Genomic DNA, 7925 nt, shown 5'->3' with positions numbered 1-7925 from the left:
ATTAGATGTAATTATATTGATATACTGTCTGTCCGCCTTCATTGCCATACCATTTCACTTTCATCAAGTGTTTGTTATTTTCCATGACCAATTTGTTTCTATTTCACTTCAGATATGAGCTGATCGAACCACCTGACCAGTCTTGGGGTGAATTGAACGGAACATGGAGCGGTCTCCTTGGTATGGTAGATCGAAATGTAAGAAGCGAATGTTTAGAATCGATCTGATTGCATATGTAGATCCATTGGAATAGTTCACATTCAATCAATTCCAACTTGTTTTTCAGGATGTCGACCTTTCTGGTATACCTTACGGACTAGACCTTAAGAAAAGCAGGTCCTTTGCATTTTCTTCTATTCTGTACAAATCAGAATGTGAAGTCGTCTATAAGAAACTGTCAAGTAATGACAACCAGTGGATGTTGTTGGTGTCTGTATTTAAATGGGAAGTGTACGTATGCGGACTGCTGACGATGGCATGGTGCACAGGACTGTATACACTGCTTGAACGATACACAGTTAGAGAGCATATTGGGACTGATGAGTTTCCTACATATCCACCATCAACATCGGACAGTGTCATGACGGCGGTTCGTGTGCCGCTCCAGCAAGGTATTCAGATTTGGGGACAATGCTGACTTTCAAGGTTGGAGCAAAGATTTGATATCATCGTTGGTTAAATGTTCGGAAATACAAAATGCATTTATAATTATGAATCACTGGGCAACGTGGTTACATAATTAATTGATTTTGCTAGAATTGTGCAAACTGTTGTCATGAGATATATTTAATTTATAACAAATGCAGCAAAACCCTTTCCATATTTATAAGAAATCTGTGATAAAGCAGCGTTAATATCATGAGCATACGTTAAATACATTAATAGTGAGTATTATGGAAAATGTGTACCATGCTCCATCTGACAACCTGCCATAAGGAAATGCCACTGGTAGTCCACCGTTCATTGGTAGTTCAACGTTCACACATATATACACTACTCAACATAAGTTAAATAACAATCGATTCTTTCTGATGAAAATAGTTAATCTACAGCAATATGAAAGTATTAGATGTTTGAACTCCTGTTGAGTAGTAAATTTAACAATAGTAAACGCTGCATCCACAGGTTCCCTGCATCTCCCACAGAGCGTACCGGGCCGCATATTCTACACATTCTGGTGGATGTTTTGCATCACCATTGTTGCAGTATACACTGGTAACCTGGTTGCAACTATATCCGTGGTGAAAGAGAAAATACCTTTTAATAAGATGGAAGACCTTGCAGAAAACGAAGACTTCAAAATAATCATTCTTAAAGGATCATCCTTCGAAGATATATACAAGGTCCGTAGTGTAACAGTTTTGTAAATTGTGTAATTGCATTGACTTCTCCTTGTTACTTTTGGGAAAGGTACACAAGGAAGTAAGTCATGTATGGGGACTTCTGTCTGCTAAGGTTGATTTTCAGTCCAAATAGTAACAGCTGTGTGTTTTGTCCTTTTTTCACACTATGTGAATGGAATCTGTTGCCAAAAATATAATACTTATCTGCTTATGCACAATGAACATTGGATAGGACCTTTTGTCTACTTTCTAATTCCAATCCAAAAACTTATTGCTCTACTTATCTGTTGATCACATTTTGCGAATGAAATATGATGTCAAGGATGAAATACTAACTTTCCCACGCACCATATCTGCAACCAACTTATATCAGCTGATATCCAGTACATGTACTTTCTGAACGCCTTTCAGAATTCTAATGATAGTGTAAGTACAAAAATCTGGACAAAGGTGTTGGCCACCCGATCTTCAAACATCGGAAACTCTCTGGACGAGGATCGTCTCTATAAGATGCTCCTACAGTCTGGCTACTACGCATTCATGACCGAGTCAGTCACTATTGATGGGATGGAAACTACAATCAATAACCTACGAAGGATGACATGTGGTCTTGGTCCAATTTATCTGAGCCTGCCCTTTCCTCTCAATTCGCCTCTTGCAGAAATATTTTCAGACAAGTAAGTACTAACGTTGTTCATAGTGTAATACTATTATCCACTGGCAGCTATCCAAACAGTTAGCTTCCGTTTGTCGAAATTGTTGTTCTCACTGTGAAACGTCAATGATCAAACAATTATGCGACGTAAACAGAAAAACCCGATGTGCTCTGAATTACAAAATAGTCATGTTCCTAGGTCCATAAACGAAAAAAAAATATGATTGAATAATTATGCTAAGAAATCTTATAACAAGTCTTTCTATTTTCAGACTCATTCGTCTGTATGATAACGGTGTATTGGAAGCCCTGGCAAGAAAGTGGTACAACACACAGCATAAGCCATATGTTCATGCAAGGCCGAAAATTGACATCAGTAGCTTGCGGAGTGTATGGGTCATGTGTGTATCAGGAATCACAATAGCCTTTGTTATGCTAGGAGTCGAATGTTTTCTCAGCTACTGTATCAAATAGCTGTTTAAATATTCTATGAAGACGTGTACATCAATATTATTGTTACAGTAAATCCAGTTTAAATATAAACTCAATAGAAGTTAATTAATCTGTCTTTGCATTCCAAAGTATACACTACAATACTCTGGTATAGGAATATTGACCCGACAGATTAGGTATAGTAATGTGAAAGAGTGAGTTAGTGAGTTAAAACTTATAGTCACATCGGCAGTATTTCAGCAGTAACGTGACTAAAAAAGTTGTAAATTTATAATGAATAAAAACAAAACTTATACTGTCTGCAAAGGACAGTAAAACAACTAGTTTATCACAGGAATAAATTTAAAATTCGTAATTAAAACTAAAACATTTTAGCTATAAATTACAATGCAATATGATATACAATATATAAAAAAACAGGCTATAGATTGCCAACAACAGAAGGCAGATCACCATACTAGGGACCATGGGGACCTACTCATATGAAAGAATTGGATATGCTTTGGGTAGGACATCGGTCACAATGTTAGTAAGTGTATCCTAAATTATGACATAAACAATGATTGAATTATATTTATATTCATATTGACCATATCAGACATTCTACTCTAAGACCGCCTCCGTTGTCTAGTGGTTAGAGCGTCCGCCCGGAGAGCGGAAGGTCGCGGGCTCGATCCCCGACCGCGTCATACCAAAAGACGTTAAAATATGGTACTTGTTGGTCCCTGCCTGGCGCTCGGCATTAATGGGTACAACAAGGACTGGTCGGGTCGGAGTCAGAATAATGTGTCCGAGTGGGGTATTCATGCTTCACTGCGGCGTGGTATCTCATTGGCCTAGCACTATAAAACCAGCTTAAGTCCGGGCTAGTACAAGCAGCCGCACATACACATACACACTCATGCACGTCGTCATTTGAGCGAAATATTCTCAAGCACGACGTTAAACTCAATTTCACCTCACCTCATTCTACTCTAAACATTTCTTTCTAAATCAAAATGCCGTTCATGTTGTATGCCACGCATGAGGTTACATGTTTGAACGTATCTTTAGAATTGTAGCATTGATGAGCATGGTTTTACGTCTCTTGTAGCAATATTGCAAAGACTTTGACTTCCATAAATTCTCACCTTTTAGTCAAAAAACAAATGGCTTTACGTATCTTCTATAAAATCCTGTTACTGACTCATCGCGCCCTCTACAGGGAAAACAGGCCTGTCTACCTGAAAGAGCTCATCAATGTTTACAAGCCATCGAGACCTCTACGCTCCTCTGATCAGTACCTTTTGTCCCAAACAGTATCCACAAGCAAAATGGATACTGTGGAGAGCCTTCTCCGCTGTTGCACCTCAATTATGAAACACTTTACCATCAGAACTCAAAGCCACCATCTGTGAATTCACTTCAATCTCAGGTCTTCGGCATGGCACGCTAACGCTTGACCACAAGGGTGCCCACGGCTTGTGTGTAAATCTCACCATTATTTTGAGTTACTTAGACCAAGGAGATGGACGACAAACGGTCTTTTGTAGTTTCTGCGAAAATTGTGAGAATATATATACAACTGTGTTTCCAAATATAATATTTGTTACATTTGACCATGTTCTGAAAGGCAGTGTGAATTCTGTCCCAATTTACGGCGGCCAGAGGGTTATAAAAAGTGTATGATCTAGTCAACTAATTCTCAGAAATCCATTTTTTCGTTTGGAAGCCACCATGGCTGAGTGATGTAGATTACTGACTTTGGCGATTAGATGTTTCAATGTGAGAATATGGGTTCGCGTCCCGGGTGGGTAAGAATGTATTAGAATCCGTAGTTGCCTGAGAAAGTGTGATCCAACGTTTATCATATGTTACATTTATGACATATGTGTAGTTATACCTTGTTGTCGTGTCCGTTTTGAAAGAAAAGAGTCTTCTGTCGTACTACATGATACAGCGATTGCCTTAATGTGTTATGTATGTGTATTTAGCATCATCAGCTAGTTTCAGTGAACCATTCACATAATCTTCTTGACATTTTACACTTACTGGAATCTGTAGTTTCAGATGATCTGGGTTTGGTATTCTATGGCGCTGACGTGTTTTTATTTACTTTGAATCTGTAATATCGCCTTGATTGACTGAGTGTAATATATAACATGTATATTAGGGGAAGGATTTCCCTCAACTGTCGTCTTGAGCAAAGATAAAAATACACAGCTTTACCTTTCACTCAAACTAGTACAATGACTTCTGAATATGAAAATAAAACGTTGCCATCATTAGATGATGGTATTTTCATTTATCATTTTTCCTTTTGCTGGGGCAACCGTATCTCTCTTTATGAGGTTTCCTCACACAGAACTATATGGTTGTTCGATAGTGTTTCCTTTTAATCGCCGAATTCAGCTTCCCACTTAATATCCATCAGCAATATATAGATGCGTCCCAACATAATGATGAAAGGGACTTGATTCACTTAGAAAGTTTTATGTCTATTTTAGACTTGGCAATATGTTTTGATATTTTATCCTTCATTGCACCGGGCGAGGCGTGCTTTTTGCCATGGTTCTTATCCGGTGATGTTAAACTTGGTATTTCAGACTGCTGCACTTACACAGTGACGTGCTCGTGTGCTTGCTTTTGAATGCACGCGTGTGTGCGTATCTGCACACACACGCACACATAAACACATCCACATGTACGTCGCTTTGCAAGTATAATAATCTGGATGGCGGTGTTCAACTTCAAGTCACGACCACTACTTACAATCCCCACCTCTTCCCTCTTGGACATTGCGCAGATCGATGCTCATGCTGTCGATCACTGAACTGTCTGGTCCAGACTCGATTATTTACAGACCGCCGCCATATAGCTGGGATATTGCTGAGTGCGGCGTAAAACTAAACTCACTCAATCACTCACTCCCTCTTGGACAAATGCGCATTATTCTATCAGGTAGCAGCTCGGGATGGCCTTCTCAGTCTATGGGAGTATGTCTGCCGCATTTCTATGGTTTTATTTAAAAAAGGTTAGGAAATCTAAACGCAAATGCACTATGAGCAGTATGATAACAAGATTAATTGGAATCAACAAATCAGAATACTGAATGGATACTCGACCCGACTGAGATTGTAGCACACGTCGAAAGAAAATCGTCGTTCTCAGTTTGGTCAAGAGTGGTATAGTTGTATTCATAGATATCTACTAAGGTGATACAAACAACCCTTTGTGTTCAGGCTTAGGTGTGCATATATTTTAGTGTGTTGGTATGAAGTTTGTGTGGTCATGCTCGTACTACGAAAACGTCGCAGTGAGTCCTTGGATGGGTGATCGGGTTTGGCAGTCCAACAACGAAGCACACGTGACACGCGTGGTCTCACCTTGACTTGTCAAAATTGCCACTCTTCATCCAGCAGTAAATGGAAACCCGGCGGGATAAGTTATATGACTATCAACCTTCTGGAGCCCCACAGGCAGTGTGGTTTAACCAGAGTAACAATGCCTCAGCGCTTTGACCATGCACAAGTGGATATAAGCGGTTTATGCATGTGCACTATAATCAATGTTATTATTACACCATGAAAGGGTGGGTGAAAGTTTCATATTATACTTATTCTGTCGAAACCTAATTGTTAAAACGCAGACATTTGAAAACGAGGAAAACAACGACATAGGGTTTGGTAAACGATAGAAGGGTCATCATGTTCAATGGTACATCAATAACATTGGAGTCATACAATCTCTAAGAATGTTGTAGATGACTGCAGTTGGCTCTAGGACGGGATCTGGGCTAGCGAATAGAATAAAGGCGACCAAACTCTTTCCATGTTCGTGTCCATGTAGGTAGCAAAAGCATCCTAAGTCACCATGGTCTCTGGTATGGTGACCTACCTTAAATTGTTGGCGAACGTTAGCCCATTTTAATATTGTATTGTTGCGTATAGAATTATCGTTTTATGATCTCTTGCTTGTTTTAAGTCTGTGATGGTCTAGTTGTTTTACTGTCCTTTGTCGACAGGTTTTTGTGATGTTTGATTCTGTTTTTATTAAAATAAAACTTTGACAGTCAAAGTTTGGCTGAAATAATGCCGACGTGACTGAAAGTTTAAACTCACACTCATTTTCCATGTTCGTAAAAAATGTATGGGGATCAGTGCCAGTTGTACGATCCCGACTATATGAAAAGAACATGTTCATGAATCATGATAAAATAAGGATAAGACCAGGTGTTTGCAAAACTGTGAGTGTATCCTAACGAACCTGTGGCATCCGCGTTCGATTCCCCACAAGGATGTACATTTTGCCGGCTTCACCCCTAGACTAAAGAAGCCATATGCCAGTTGTGTGCCATCATTAACTATTTAGATGAACTTTCAGAAGAGAAGTGAGAGTGAAAAAATGTTTGTGTGGCAGTCTTGCATATTTTTTCAAAGAGCTCATTGCCCACATGGGTACAATGTGTCAAGCCCATTACTGGTGTCCCCGGCCGTGATATTTCTGGACTATTGCTAAAAGCGTCGTAAATCTAAACTCAGTCATACAAACGCGTGCAAGGCGAAGATAAATGCTCACTTAACAGAATGTGAAAGCATATGGTACAAGTCAAACTTTGGGACATCTAACAATAATTATGGCACAAAACGAATATGATTCAGTGTTCATCGAAAGAAAATATCATCTCAAGTGCCCATCGTCCGAGTGTGACGCCAAGTGAACATGAAAACATTATTTGGGTGATTTAAATTGTGGTGTATAATGTTTAACAGATGTGTCTAGGTCTACTTTTGACAGCTCTTATGGTGTTGCCAGGGTCTACAGGCGTCCGGAAGACAGCGTCAGCATAGTTACTTTGGGGTGGAGGCGTATAGTTATTACAACCCATGGGAGAAATCACGGGAGAACACAATTCATCATTATTCACAAACGTGCGTTTATATAACATAGCTGTGTTGTCATTGGTGGCTGTTTTCTAAGGCCATGTGAACTTTTGTCCGCTTGTAGAATATCGTCAAAAATATTTAATCCTCATATTGACAGAACATGGATATGATATCAGTTTCAGTGTTTCGATTATATTCCATTTCACGCATTAAATCTCCCCATCTTACAATTGTTTATTGTGATCTTCCTTATATTTTTAACTAATAGCACAACCCATGTAGTGCATTAGTACACGCCTCCGCAATAATACCAACTTCAAACTGAATTGCAATCAAAACAGGATGTCATACAAATGTCAACAACAGTCTCCAGAGAGTCGTTTGTAGGATTCACACTGTGTAATGTATACATATATGTACAATGCCATTGACGTGAGTTTTTCTTCATTTTTGCAGTGCATTAACTCGTCTACATTCAATCCACTATATTGACTCTTTCTGACATAAAGCTAATCCATTAATGGAAAGGAAATTAGACCTGAGTAGATTACATTCAATGTGCATATTCTACAATTTATCTGCAAGACTTGTTGGTAAACTCGTAGGTAA

The sequence above is a fragment of the Haliotis rubra genome, unplaced genomic scaffold (genome assembly GCF_003918875.1).
Source record: "Haliotis rubra isolate DU_JTF1 unplaced genomic scaffold, ASM391887v1 Scf175, whole genome shotgun sequence".
Taxonomy (NCBI): Eukaryota; Metazoa; Mollusca; class Gastropoda; order Lepetellida; family Haliotidae; genus Haliotis; species Haliotis rubra.
Note: the sequence above shows the minus strand (reverse complement) of the source record.